Source organism: Nicotiana attenuata, unplaced genomic scaffold (assembly GCF_001879085.1).
Source record: "Nicotiana attenuata strain UT unplaced genomic scaffold, NIATTr2, whole genome shotgun sequence".
In the NCBI taxonomy this organism is placed as follows: domain Eukaryota; kingdom Viridiplantae; phylum Streptophyta; class Magnoliopsida; order Solanales; family Solanaceae; genus Nicotiana; species Nicotiana attenuata.
In genome coordinates this window covers 688,637-704,382 of record NW_017670334.1, presented here as the reverse complement: position 1 = coordinate 704,382, position 15,746 = coordinate 688,637, and positions in this window count along the sequence as shown.

The following is a 15,746-nucleotide window of genomic DNA, read 5'->3' as shown; positions in this document are numbered from 1 at the left end:
GGGCTACCCCCTCAAATGAAAGCTGGCATTGTTCTCAATGCCAACTAACCAAAATAAGCACAAAAAGAGAGAAGAGAGGAAAAAGAAACTCCCAATGGGTCCTCCGTCTGCATGGGATCCTGAGTTTACTGGCTCCCTGTGGCATGTGGCTCTGCTGGGACCTATTGTTGGACCTGGACTGAGTCTTGGGCTGAATCCTGGGGCTGGCTGGAGGAATCTCCCTACGGGTCCTCCAACTGTATGACTGCATCATCTAAACGGGGAATCACCCTCCTCCTCTTGGGAGGCCTCTCTAACTCATGCTCTGGCTGGGGCTGGGCTGCTGGTACTATGTCAGGCAATAACAAATCTAAAGGCAGGCGATCCGCCTTCAGCCTATCAACCTCTACCTTGAGCTTCTTTACCGACTCCTTTGAAGCCCGAGTCTTCCTTATTTTCTTTGCTTCCTTTGCAAGCTACTTGAGTGCCTTCCCATGTGAATCAATGGCCTCTGTGATCAATTGCTGGTTCTCTAGGAGCTTCTTCTGGTTGTCCAAAAGCTCCTTGAGAGTATCCTCAATGGACTGTGGGACCTGTGGAGGAGGAGGTGCTGACTGGGCTGCCACCGTAGTAGATAGTACAGACAACTTAGAAGAAGCTGTCTGCATCCAGTTGTTGATGCTGGCGAGGGCCTGGCTTAGATGGTGGGCAGTTAATGGGTAGGCAGCGGTGGAAGGTATGTCTGGAACTGTCGAACTGGATGGACCTGGGGCCATGTCTCCTGAGGTGGAAGGAGGCTGAGTAGGAGCCACTACTACTACTGGCTCTTCAGACTGGCCAGTTGAAGTAGTGGCTTTGCCCTTGTAGTGCTTACCCTTAGGGTTGTCATCACCCTGCAGACTATACCAGGAGAACGGTATCTTTGCTTTCACTTTCACATCAAATTTCCGCTTCTCTACCTCTAAGTCCTTCAGGTACATGGTCAAGAAGTTGGGGAAGGGATAGTTTCTGTCACCTTTGTTCACCACCCGTGTAATAACCCGAGACATCACATTCCCGACGTTAATCGGGTACCCCGCCATGATTGATGCTACCAATATAGCCCGGTGAAGAGGGAGTGAGTTGTCGTGGGTAGTGGGGTCTAGTCTGCTGCACACGAATGTCTCCCACCCCTTAGCCTCGAAATTCAAAGTTCTCCTCAAGATCTTCACTCCCGCAGTCAACCAATCGGGGGTGGTACCTGGGATTGCCAGGTACTGTGCCAACCAAGGACGAGCTTCCTCACCCAATGCCATCTTCTCCAAATACAATGATTCGTCCTCCTCATTGAAGCCCAAGTAGTCATTTATTGCTTTTCCATCAAATAGTACTTTTAAATTCCGCACCTTGGTCACTTTGGTGCCCTTTTTGATGTGGGCAACATTGGTGTAGAACTCCTTGACCAGGTGCTCGTTTGCATCCTCACAGTTGCTTAAGAATTACTCCCAGCCCACTCTCTCTTTGAATTGTCTTCTCACATTGGGGTTGTGAGGCAAGAGGTCTCTATCGACCAAACTTCGTTCACGAATCAATTTCCTCTCAGGCCACCATTCTCTGAACTTATTGTCGTGCCCCCTTTTTCTCGCGAAATCGGGTTTATAACATTTTGGTATGGGATAACTTGTTCCTTTTGGGAACTGGGTTTGCGTTTGAAGAGTCGCCACCTAATGATTAAGGTGCATTAGGACACCAATAGAGATTCAACTCTAAGCTTGCTTGAATAACCAGAGATTGGGTATGGGCTTGAAATTATCCTAAGGGGAAGGTGTTAGGTACCCCTTAGGATCCACTAGTGTGGTTCCCGGCCAGACAGTTATTGAGAATTTGGGGTGCAATTAACATGTAAGCAGATAAGGCTCAAGTAAGAGGGGATTTCAATACATAATGGTTTGAAAGTAAACAAATTTGAAAGAACAATCAAAGAGCTGATTTTTAAATAAGGAGTTACAATGCTGAAGAAAGATAAAGAATAAGGAAAGGGGGGGGGGGGGTCCTAGGTTTATTAAAAATATAGATCACCCCACATAATGTCTAGTAATCACTCCTCAATGAGGGGCTACACGTGACATTATCGCGTGGTCATCATATCCATATCTACCCTTCCCACCCCGTTAAGGTATTAAAGCGCGGATTGGTCTCGATTACTTATTGCATGCTATTACCCGTCCCGTTCCTATCAGTCCCGGAGGAATTTAGGACTACTAATCCTAAAAGGGAGGGGTATTAGGCATATTTGAAGTTTCAAAGGTAAAAATTCTAAGGCGATATACAAAACATATAAAGACTGCACATTAAAGGGGGAAACACATAAGCATATAAGGCTCAAGTATACCTCCTCAAACAAAAGCACATAAATAGCATGACTTGCACATACTTTTTAGGTCTGATTTAAAGCACATAAAGACGAGGGAAGTTAATTGTTGAGGCAACTTAGTTTATTACATAACTCAGATAAGAAGTCCGAATCAGGCCTGCCTGCTGGTTGTAGCAATTAACAAAGCGGATTTAGATTTACAATTATTATCCTAAGGCTTGCCTGAGTGCTTAGATGGAGTCCTATAGGCATGATGTCTATTTAGTTCAGAAGGTAGTAAGACAGTAAAAACTTGAAATAAATTGGTTGAAATCCCATAGGCATGCTTGCTAAACCTTGTTAAGTAAGGGGATTAGATTATTAAAAGAAGTTCAGAAGGGACAAAATTAAATTAGACTAGTTACAGGTTCTGCAGGTGATAATATCTACTATTACTGATTTTTAATCCCTATGAACATGATATCTAATATTGAATGGGAATGAAACGAGTCTGATTTTATTTAAGAATCCATGCAGGCATGATTTCTATATGTTACTGATTTCAAAATTACGAATGTGATACTTATTTATAGCCGTTTAGAACCTAAAGCATGATATCTAAGTGGCATGCAGAATTCGAATACGACCTATAGGCAGGTTATCTAGGTGTGAAACTGAACAAGCAGGATTTAGTATAAGTCCTAGAGACATGATTTGAAAGTGCAGAATTAAAAGAAGTCCTATAGGCATATTTTCTCATGCAGTTTGAAAGTGCAGAATTAAAAGAAGTCCTATAGACATATTTTCTAATGCAGTTTGAAAGTGCAGAATTAAAAGAAATCCTATAGGCATATTTTCTAATGCAATTTGAAAGTGTAGAATTAAAAGAAATCCTATAGGCATATTTTCTACCCTTGCATGCATAATTACCCAACCCTTTTTCACTAGCCAGCCCCAAATGTTCATTACAAATTATTACAAACCAGGAATAATAAATTACATCAGAAAAAGTACAAAGAAAAATTACAACCAGAGGAAGCCTGATTCTTGACTTCCTCTCTGAGTTATGGGATAAACCAACTCAAAGACCACTGATCCAAAGCCTTTCTCAGACTTGAGTGTGTCAGAGTTCCCTAAGGGCCTCAATAGGACCCCGGGCGTGCTCACACCCAAGTTTCATAACCAGAATAGGGACAAGTGCAGTGTGGAAGTGCCAACCCTCATGTGTCCAAGTTCAGAGGGAGCTCATGGGTCCCAAGGCCAGGCTTAGACGAGGGGGCAGAACTTAAGTGAAGATAGTGCAAGTGCAGAAACAGAGTTCTAAGAGTTGAGGGAATAAAGGAGAGGGGTAAAGGGTGGTAGGGAAACAGTTACAGAGTTGATAACTTCATACAAAAGGGGTTTAGGGGTTGGGGATTGCAAAGAGCCTATGTACTTAGGCAAGGGTCAGCTTTGGGCATGCACAGCAATAGAAGATGCTGGCATGCCTATAAGCCCACCAGAACACACTACACTAGAGAAAACGTAGAGTTTTTGATCCCAGGGGGATCAAGTTTGAGTCATGGACAACAATGTTCAATACTGCCATGCCCCATACCAAACATAGATGCCAAACACATTGGGGATAGGGATTTAAGGTTCACGAAACATTAATTCAGAACAGGAGAAAAGAAATTACAGCATGCTACATAAAGGTACTGAAATAGATACAAGCAGTAGGTAGACAAGAATGCAAGAACATTAAGTACCATGTTGTTGTTGATGCTGTAAACTTAATTAGAATATACCAGTTCAAAGAAGCAAAATGCAGTAAAGAAAGGTAGCAGGACTTGAAATATGGCTTTGGCTTTTAGCCAGCTAAACAGGCCACAGTAGAAGTAGTAAAGCAAGATAGAGAGTTTGAGTGTAAGTGTGGGTTCAGAGTTAAGACTTAAGAGTGTTCGTGTGTTTGTGTTAATGAGAGAGCAAGGTACTTATAGTTTGAAAACAGGTAGAAAATAAGGCAAGAATCATAGTTTAGCAGTAATTATGGAACTATGTGCTAATTAAAATCAAATCAGTATAAGTACCTCCTTTAATTAAGGAGTTAAATTTAAACGGTAACATGCAAATACTAAATAAGGAAATAAATCACATAAGGCTGAATATAACAAATAAGAAAATATTTTCAGCATAATACAAGTACACAATATGTAATAGAAACTAGGTTCATCAGATTCTAATCAAGGAAATGTCGGTAAGAATCAAATACCAATGTAACCAAGGTAAGGGAATTAATCAATGAGTAGAAAAGTAGCGATCGAAGGTTCAAAGGAAAGTGTTCAAATTAGACCAAGAAACAGGGAAATCAGTAAGGCAAAACAAGGAAAAAATCAATTACTTAACATACGAGTGCAATCAAAATTTCACAAGGGATGGTTTTAAATCAGTCCTAAATTGAAGGTCATTTAAGAGGGGAATTCAACATATAAATAGAGTGCATAAACATTAGGCATGCGAGGCCAAACTATGGCAAAGAGAAGCAGCATGCAATAACAATCACATAGTCAGTAGATAGTGAACTATCGAGACATGGTAGTCACATAGGTCAACTTCATTAACTTAGTAATAGAGAAAAGAGAGAGTATCAGAAGCATGCAAAGGGTCAAGTAAAAAGGCTCTTCTGAAAAAGTATAGTCGAGTTTCAATGATAGCAGGAAGTCAAAATCACATAAAGAAACAAATGTTGAAACAAAAAGATTTCAAATCCAGTCGAGCAACTTCAAAGAGATGAGTTGCACAAGCAACTTCAGAAGCTCGAATATGCCCCAAAGAAATTAGGGGTTTTTGAAACCAATCGAACTCTAAGATGACGAACAAGTAAATCACACAACAAATAGTCTCAGAAACTCGAATGAACCCAAACTTAGGGTTTTCAACACCAATCGAGTCTAGAAATAATCAAATGAATATTAAAAAATAGATTCATAAAAATCAAATGAAATTAAGGCTTTTAACATGCTAACTCCAGTAGAAGAACGACATAAGGAAACACAGCAGAACATGTCAAAAATCAGAGAAAGCTTCGAAATAACTTAGCAAAAACCCTAATCGGAAAAGATAAGGGGTTTTGAAGGTAGAGTTTTAGAAGAAACTTTGAGAAAAACGTTTAGAAGTTTAGAGCAAACACAGATCTAAAACAGNATATATATATATATATATATATATATATATATATATATATATATATATATATATATATATATATATATATATATATATATATATATATATATATAGTGACATCTCTGCGTAGTAAAACACTTCTTATATTAATTGACCCTAGTAAGTGTCAAGTCGACCTATCGTCTCTACTTCTTCGAGATTAGACGGGATACATACTGGGTACATATTGTTTATGTACTCATACTACGCTTCTGTACTTAATTATACAAGATCTGAGGCTGGTACATCTGGTTATCAGCCTGGTGTGCACGCTTGATCGTAGTCCGAGATTCCACGGTGAGCTGCTCCTTTCCTATGCCGACCTGCAGCGTGATGGAGTCTTTCTGTATTTTGCTGTCTATTCTAGTTCAGACAGTAGGGTAGATTATTGTTTTGTGTATTTACTAGATGCCCATATACTTGTGACACCAGGTCTTGGCACACACATTAGTAGACTATTCTTTTGGGATTGTATAACTATTTCGGTTCGATGCAAATTATTTCTTGTTTTAAATTCAAATTTAGAGTTTGTGTTAACTGTTTGGAAAAGTAAAACTAGAACTTATTAATATTTCCGTGTTGGCTTGCCTGACAACGGTGTTGGGTGCTGTAACGACCGACCGGTCGTTTTGGGCTTTTGCACTTCGCTCGCCAGTTCTAGGGCATGACTAGCCCCGTGTGATGTATTATGACTTATGTAAATCGTCGGTTTTGGCGGGATCCATCGGCGGAGTATGCCGATGGAGACTTTCAAGAACGGACGCAATATTCAGGACGGGGGAATGGTTAAGTTTTGATAGGGCTGCGGGAACTGGAGCGGGACCGCTCCTGCCGAGATGGCCGTTGCTCGCCGGTTTACCTGCGAATAAGTAATACAAGCATATATGGTGCATAAATTTAAACATGATGCAAATTCCCGTTGGACCATGAAGGTTGTCTTTGGACGGTTAGAATGACGTCCTTAGACCATGATGTCCTGGGCCATGAAGCGTATAATAAAGGATTCGCAGGCCATGAAATGATGCTCTCGGGCTATGAGGATGATGCCTCCGAACCATGACGCCTTTGAATAATGATGTGCAAAGATTAAAAGGGATCCTCAGGCCATGACATGGTGTTCTCGGGCTATGAAGATGATGCCTCCGAACGATGACTCCTTTGGATAATTTGGCGATCTTTCAGCCCATGCAATGCAGTAGGTGGCGATCTTTCAGCCATGCAGAATGTAAATAAGGTGGCGATCTTTCAGCCACGCAAATGTAAATAAGGCAGCGATCTTTCAGCCATGCAAATGTAAATGAGGTGGCGATCTTTCAGCCATGCAAATGTAAATAAGGCGGCGATCTTTCAGCCATGCAAATGTAAATAAGGCGGCGATCTTTCAGCCATGCAAATGTAGATAAGGTGGCGATCTTTCAGCCATGCGAATGTAAATAAGGTGGAGATCTTTCAGCCATGCGAATATAGATAAGGTGGCGATCTTTCAGCCATGCAAATGTATATGGAGGTAGAGCTTAACCTCGGAAGGCAGAATGGTAGCCTTATGCAAGGCGAAATGCAGATGGAGACAACGTTTAGTCTCGGAAGGCAGAATGGTAGCCTTATGCAATGCAAAATGTAGATGGAGACAGCGTTGAGTCTCGAAAGGCAGAATGGTATCCTTATGCAAGAAATAAAAGGGGAAATGGTAATAGAGTTTTCTTAGCTGATAGCAGATTGCGGTATCGTAACTGCTGGGGACATCGTGACATACAGAATGCCACTGGTGCGTGTGGATAGAAAATGTTGGTAAGTGAAACAGTTCTGAGAGTTGTATTCCTGAACAATGTTTGTCTCGTGAGTGTATAGTATGTCAGATGTTTTTGCAATCCAAGTGCCTGCATCCTTAGAAAAATCGTGAGTTTTGTAAATGGGGAGGTTAGTTCATATCTTCGCTGGCTCTGCTTGACCTGCTTGGCTTTGCTCTGGTGATACTGTATGTATCATTGGGGTAGCATTGCTAAACAAGCAGTTTTCAGCAATAATCATGCATGGTTTAGTAAAAATATGACATAAGTGCATGATTAAAAATAGCTTTCAGATGAACCGACGATTGTGATGTGGCTCAAGACATTGCAACCTCTCTTGCTTCGGAATTTTGAGGGTCCTCCTCAAAATTCTTCCCCAGTTTAATGTGTTGATGCTTCTGACCGTTGCTTGCGACGACTGGCTGAAATCACTTCGGAATTTTGAGGGTCCTCCTCAAAATTCTGCCCTAGTTTCCAATTGCGGGGGAAAATGGAAATTTTATTGAATTGTGACCGAACCTATAGGGTTGTCTACGTATCCCCTCTTAAATGGGAATCAGGTCAGGCGTACTTCAATATACATCATATAGGAAAACATAAAGATTACACGTAGTAACGCTTGACTGCATCTAAATTAATTGATTTTTACCAAACTTCTCCGTCCGTTTCTGCAAGTTTGAGGGCTCCTCCAGTTAGAACCCGTTGAACCATGTACGGACCTTGCCAGTTGGGAGAGAATTTCCCCTTGGCTTCATCTTGATGCGGAAGAACTTTCTTTAACACCAACTGTCCCGGTGTGAACTGTCTCGGCTTGACTCTTTTGTTAAAGGCTTTGGACATTCTGTTCTGATAAAGCTGACTGTGGCAAACTGCATTCATCCTCTTTCCATCTATAAGAGCTAGTTGCTCGTAGTGACTCTTCACCCATTCTGGATCGTCGAGCTCTGCTTCCTGTATCATTCTTAAGGAAGGAATTTCTACCTCGGCGGGAATGACAGCTTCTGTACCATAAACCAGCATATAGAGTGTTGCCCCAGTTGATGTGCGGACTGTGGTGCGATACCCCAATAAAGCAAATGATAGCTTCTCATGCCACTGCTTATGCTTCTCTATCATTTTCCTTAGTATCTTGTTGATATTCTTATTGGCGGCTTCTACGGCCCCGTTCATCTGAGGTCTGTAGGCTATAGAGTTCTTGTGTCTGATCTTGAAAGTCTCACACATAGCTTTCATCAAGTCACTGTTGAGGTTGGAGCCATTATCAGTAATGATTGACTCTGGAATCCCGAATCGGCAAACAATGCGGTCGCGGACAAAATCCGCCACGACTTTCTTAGTCACTGCTCTGTAAGATGCTGCTTCGACCCATTTGGTGAAATAGTCGATTGCTACGAGGATAAACCTGTGCCCGTTGGAAGCGGCAGGTTCGATTGGTCCAATAACATCCATTCCCCAGGCGGGGAAAGGCCATGGTGAGCTTGTTGCATTAAGCTCATTTGGTGGCACCTTTATCATGTCTGCATGTATCTGGCAGCGGTGGCATTTTCGGACATACTGGATGCAGTCTGTCTCCATAGTCATCCAAAAGTAACCAGCTCGGAGTATCTTCTTGGCTAAGACAAAACCGTTCATATGCGGACCGCAGTTCCCAGCGTGAACCTCCTCTAGTAATCTGGATGCTTCCTTTGCGTCGACACACCTTAGTAATCCCAAATCAGGAGTCCTCCTATACAGGATTCCTCCGCTGTGAAAGAAATTGGTGGACAACCTCCGAAGTGTGCGCTTTTGAGTAGGATTTGCAAGTCCTAGGTATTCTCCTTTTGCCAAATATTCCCCTGTATATCATGAAATCAAGGCTTTCCATCTACTTCTTCTTCAACATGGGCACAATAAGCTGGCTGATCATGGATCTTTACTGGAATGGGATCAATGAGGTTTTTGTCGGGATGCTGTATCATGGATGACAGGGTAGCCAATGCATCGGCGAATTCATTCTGGATTTTGGGAACATGTCAGAATTCTCTCTTTGTGAACCTCTTTCTCAACTCCTGCACATGGTGCAGATACGGGAGTATCTTAGAGTTCTTGGTTGCCCATTCTTCTCGGACCTGATGTATGAGTAAGTCTGAATCTCCAATTACTAGCAACTCTTGTATGTTCATGTCAATGGCCATCTTGAGCCCTAGGATGCAGCCTTCATACTCGGCCATGTTGTTGGTGCACGGGAACCTGAGCTTGGTGGACCGGATAATGCTACCGGTTTCTGATACTAGAACTGCTCCTATTCCAACTCCCTTGAATTTGCTGCTCCATCGAAAAACATTCTCCAACCATCATAGGATTCCGCAATGTCTTCTCCTATGAATGATACCTCTTCATCAGGAAAGTACATTTTCAAGGGTTCGTATTCTCCATCTACGGGATTTCCGCAAGGTGATCTGCTAGTGCCTGTCCCTTGATTGCCTTCTGTTTTACATAGACAATGTCGAATTCGCTTAACAGGATTTGCCACTTGGCCAGCTTGCCAGTGGGCATGGGCTTCTGAAAGATGTACTTCAAAGGGTCCATCCTTGATATAAGATATGTAGTGTAGGCACAGAAGTAATGTCTCAGCTTCTGGGATACCCAAGTCAAAGCACAACATGTGCGCTCCAACAGAGAATATCGGGCCTCGTACGGAGTGAACTTTTTGCTGAGGTAGTAAATGGCCTCTTCCTTTCTCCTTGTTTCGTCATGCTGCCCCAAGACGCAACCGAAGGCACCGTCCAATACTGCGAGGTAGAGTAGTAAGGGTCTACCTGGCTCAGGCGGGACCAAGACTGGTGGTGTTGATAGGTATTCCTTGATTTTGTCGAAAGCTTTCTGGCAGTCATCAGTCCATTTGGTGGCGTCTTTAACATCTTAAAGATTGGCTCACAGATAACTGTAGATTGTGCTATGAACCGGCTGATGTAGTTAAGTCTTCCCAAGAAACTCATCACGTCCTTCTTGTTCTTTGGCGGTGGAAGTTCTTGAATGGCCTTGACCTTTGATCTATCCAATTCCATTCCTCGGCGGCTCACAATAAACCCAAGTAATTTTCCGGCAGGAACCCTAAATGCACACTTCGCGGGATTCAGTTTCAGGTTGTACCTTCGCAATCTATTGAAAAACTTCTTTAAGCCTTCCATGTGATTAGTGGCCTTCTTAGACTTGATGATAACGTCATCCACGTACACCTCAATCTCCTTGTGTATCATATCATGAAAAATGGTAGTCATGGCCCTCATGTAGGTGGCCCCTGCATTTTTAAGGCCAAACGGCATCATCTTGTAGCAGTACATTCCCCACGGCGTAATGAAAGCCGTTTTCTCAGCATCTTCTTCATCCATCCAGATCTGATGATAACCAGCGAAACAATCCACAAGTGATTGCAACTCGTGCTTGGCGCAATTATCAATTAGGATGTTGTATGTTTGGTAAAGGGAAGTCATCTTTCGGACTGACCCGGTTGAGATCCCGGTAGTCGACACAGACTCTGACCTTCCCGTCCTTCTTTGGTACTGGCACAATATTGGCTAACCATGTCGGGTATTCTACTACCCTGAGAACCTTGGCTTTGACTTGCTTAGTGACTTCTTCCTTGATTTTCAAACTCATATCAGGTTTGAACTTTCTGAGCTTTTGCTTTACTGGCGGACATGTTGGATCGGTTAGCAGTTTGTGAGCCACAGATGTACTCAGACCAGTGATGTCATCGTACGACCAGGCGAATATGTCCTCATATTCCTTTAGAAATTCTATATATACCTTCTTTTCTGATGGCGATAAGTGGACGCTGATTCGTGTTTCTTTGACGTTTTCTGCATCTCTCAGGTTAATCTCAGTCTTGTCTAGGTTGGACTTCGGTCTGTTCAAAATTCTCAACTTCCTTAACAATCTCCTCCGGTATGTCATCTTCCTCTGAGTCTATGTCTGTTTGTTGCGTTGTCTCATTGCATGTCACAGTCATCGGTTCATCAAGATAAGTAATAGTAATGCTTTATAAGTAAAGTAATGAGAGAAAATAATAAGAGTGTCGATTTATAAGGAAAATCGAAATGCTTTGATAAATTCCATAACTGTTTTGAACATTGAAGATCTTATTGCGGAAATCAAAAATGCGAAGGGAAAAAATTAACTAGCGAAAAATAAAAGATAGTGCATGATGCTTGTTCAGCCTTGCTACCCCGAGGCTTGCTGGGCTCTGGTGGTTCTGATGGTCCAGTTGTTGAGATATGCTCCTCTACTTACGGCTTGTATGGAAGGACCTTCCTCGCCCTCCTCCTCGAATACAACACAGCAATCCATGTCATCGTCTTCTAAGAACAAGTTCTTCACTGCAGCAAGTGCCTCCTCCTCGTCTGTCCCATAAACAATGTCGGCCTATTGGAAAGTCTGCTCCAAAGGCGGTATTGGTTGTTCCAGTGGGTAGTAGGGACCGCGCCATGGTGGCGACCAGTTGTTGAATTCTTCCCAGGTATACTCATATCCCAGACCGAAAGTGGTGCCATGTTTCTTGAGTTTTATAGGCTTAGTGATTCCTTGGAGGTTCTTGCCAAGACCCTTGCCAGGTTCGTACCCACTCCAGTTTAATATACTCTCGATCTTGTTGTCCCACCATTTATCTTTGTCAACAGCATTGACTCGCTCGATGTGGTGATAAGTCTCCCCACCTAACTTTCTTCTGCCTCCGATTGCCGGAATGGTATTGCGACTGTATATAGGATTGCTACCATCGCCGTGAATGATCACCTCCTGGTGATTCCACTCAAACTTCACCGCCTGATGTAGTGTTGATGCTACGGCCCCAGCAGCATGAATCCATGGTCGTCCCAACATCAGATTGTAAGATGCCGGCACGTCTATCACTTGAAAATCAACATCGAACCAAGTAGGCCCCATTTGCAAACACAGACTAATTTCCCTAATGGTGGACCTTTGGGAACCGTCGAAGGCTTTCACATTGATGGCTCCGTCCTTTATCTCGTGCAGTCCCTTACCCAACGTCCTGAGTGTTACCAACTGACAAATGTTGAGGCTAGACCCTCCATCAATTAGGATTCTGGGGATAAAATAGTCTTCGCATTGCACGGTGATGTGCAATGCCTTGTTGTGACCCAACCCTTCTGGTGGCAGCTCATCTTCATGAAAAGTGATCTTGTGACTTTCCAATACCTGTCCTACCATGTTAGCCATTTCTCCACCGGTGATGTTGCTTGGCACATATGCTTCACTCAGCACCCTTAACAGGTCATTCTTGTGTGCATCGGAATTTTGTAGCAAAGCAAGGATAGAAATTTGCGACGGTGTTTTGTTCAGCTGGTCGATGACCGAGTATTTCTTGGCCTGTATCTTTCTCCGGAGATCATCTGGCCCGGTCTCGGTGATGGGCGGCCAGTTAGAGGCCTGCTTGCTTGACTCAGCCAGATGTTCCAGGGTATAAACTCTACCAGTTCTCGTCATACCCTATGCCGCAATAGCCTCTCCGAACCTAACCTTGCCTTTCCTTCTTGCCTCGGCTATGTTGTCCCATGGTATAGCCTTTGTAAGGAATGGTGTCATGGTCGACATCGCCACTGGAATCGGCGTGGCTATCTTTACTCCGAACGGAGCATGTACCTTGGGCGGTAAAACTGCAACTTCGAATGGTGTAGGTGCCTTCGCTGCCGAATTTGACCTCAATTGGCGCTGGTGTCTTTTCAGAGGATGTTGCTTCAAACTCAAGTGGCACGAATATATTTACCTCGACATCCCCAGAGGACTGAATCTGGACTACGGTTGGACTAAGGGTGACTATTGGTTTTCTTTGGGTCGTCACCTTCTGTGATCAAACCCATCGATCCCTCAGGATCCCAATCATCCTCTATTTCGATCATGTGAACGCCTCCGCCCTTGTGGTCCGGCAGAGGATTATTGCGGACATCTGGAGCAGGTTCCTTTTCCACAATAATCTTGTTATCAACTAAAGTCTGGATCTTGTCTTTCAAAGAACGACATTCGTCAATGGTGTATCCTTTCATACCGGAATGGTAGGCACAGGATTTGTTTGGATTAACCTACTGAGAAGGGTTCTCACGAGTTGCAGCAGGGATAGGGGTGACATAACCAGCAGCTTTGAGTCTTTCATACAACTGGTCAATAGGTTCAGCGATAGCTGTATATTGTTTCGAAGGCCTTCGGTCAAAGTTTGGTCAAGGTCTAGGGAAGTTTTGGCGTGCAGGAGGGGATTAATAGTGGGAGGGTTGGGCATTTTAGGCTTGGTAAACGTGTGCGGGTTGGGGATATCTGGGTGAAGTAGGCTGATATGTGGGAGGTGGAGGTGATTGATAAGTGGGTGGTGGAGTTTGGTAAGAGGGTGAGGGTGCTTGGTAGTTTGGAGTAGGCTGATATATGAGTGGAGGCATTGGGTAGGTTTGGTAGTTGATGGGAGATTTGGTTCTCTGTGCCACCGTTACGGCTCCTACGTCCCTTTTCTTGGACACACCTCCTGACTGTAAGGCCTTATTTGTAGCTTGCAAGGCCTTGAAGTTCGTAACCATACCGCTTTTGATACCCTCTTCGATCCTTTCTCCCAGCTTGATAATGTCAGAAAACTTGTGGCCCTCGATCATCATCAACCTTTCATAATACTGTGGGTCTTGAGCAAGGATAAAGAATTTGTTCATTTGTTCTTTCTCTAAGGCAGGTCTAACCTTAACAGCTTCGGACCTCCAGCGAGTAGCATACTTGTGAAATGTTTCTATGGGCTTCTTCTTTAGATTTTGAATATAGAACACATTCGGTGCATTCTCCGTGTTGAACCTGAACCTGTCCATAAAGTCGGACGCCATGCTTACCCAGTTCGACCACTTCTTTGGATCTTGGCTAATGTACCAGGACAAAGCATCTCCTTTCAAGCTCGTCATGAAAAGCTTCATACGGATTTTCTCGTCTTTTCCTACTCCAACCAGCTTGTCACAGTACGTTCTCAAATGGACCCTTGGATCCCCTGTACCATCAAACATCTCGAACTTAGGAGGTTTGTACCCCTCGGGCAGTTCGACATCGGGCTGTATGCAAAGATCTTCGTAGTTCAGCCCTTCAATTCCCTTACTTCCTTCAACGCCTTGAATTCGGCTAGTCAATTTTTTAAGTTCTTCGGCCAGGTTTCTGATGAGCAGGTCTTTATCATCAGACTCGGGTGTGCTTGAGATGGGTTGGGTGGAGTGTGGCATAGTCTCCACGTAGATGGGGGGGTATTATGGTGGGTGTGGCACTGGTCATTTATGGAGTTCTGGAGTTCTGGGATGAGCAGCGGGGTGTTATTTGAGGTATGACAGGTGTTGTAGTGGTGGTGAGGAGCGGGATGGTTTTGTTGCTTTGGGATATTCTGATCAAGTTCTTCTTGGAATTTTAGCATCTTTTGTTCGAGTTGGGATGCATTTTCTTTGGAAACCTGAGTAACACGACCATGAGTGACCTCTACCCGTTCAGTTGAGTTCTCCTTTCTGGCAATGTTCAAATCTTCCATCTTCCCTTTGTTCTTGTTTTTGACAGGACTAAGAGGAGGAGTGGGCGGAGGGCCCCTGGATCTCGTGGAATAAGATGATGTTGCCAGAGTGCACGAACTAACCTTTGGGGAGGTGAAATAAATAAAAAGTAAAAAATAAAAAGGTAACAAGTTAGTGAGGATTATAAAAATGTTGCAATATTTAAACACATAGTGCAGGAATATAAATCGTGTCCTAATTTTGGGAACCTCATTGTGCCCGAGGTGGGCCTAGCGACAAGTTGATTTGGAGAACTTGGAATGCTAAATGCCTCATTTTATTGATAAAAAGTAGACGAATCCCAAATCGACACTAAATAATAGGAAATAAAAGTCGCTAGTGGCCATTGGCCTTATTACATTTCATAAAAAGAAGAAAACTCCTATCTATTTAGTCCCAGAAAGACCTTCCTCAGATTCGGCATCCCTGGCTCCATCGAACAGCTTCCCCAGCTCGCGAAGTCCCAGCAATCGCTAGGCTCTGGCTAAATGATGTGATGGCAAACTCGTCAGGATAGGTACGGTAGGATTTGCTGTGACCGTACCTCTCATACAAATAGTCAAAGGGGATATAGGATTCCTTTAGGCATGTCAATTCTGGATTCTTCTTCAGACCCATCACTTTGAGGAAACCCCTGCCCTTGCGGTTCTCAGGCATTAACAAACCCGGAGTTTCCCATGGTATACCGACCAATCCTACTATTTCTTCTAGTAAGGGTGTCATTTCAATGTCCCCGAAGCGGAATACGGACCTCTCACAATCCCAGAACAAAGTAGCAGCTTCTATGATCTTGTTGTTGGGTTGGATTTCCAGGAGAGAAGGTAGGTTTTCCAAATATTTCTGGACAAGAGTCTGATCACTAGAATGAAGATCTTTCCACCAGCTTAGCAGTTT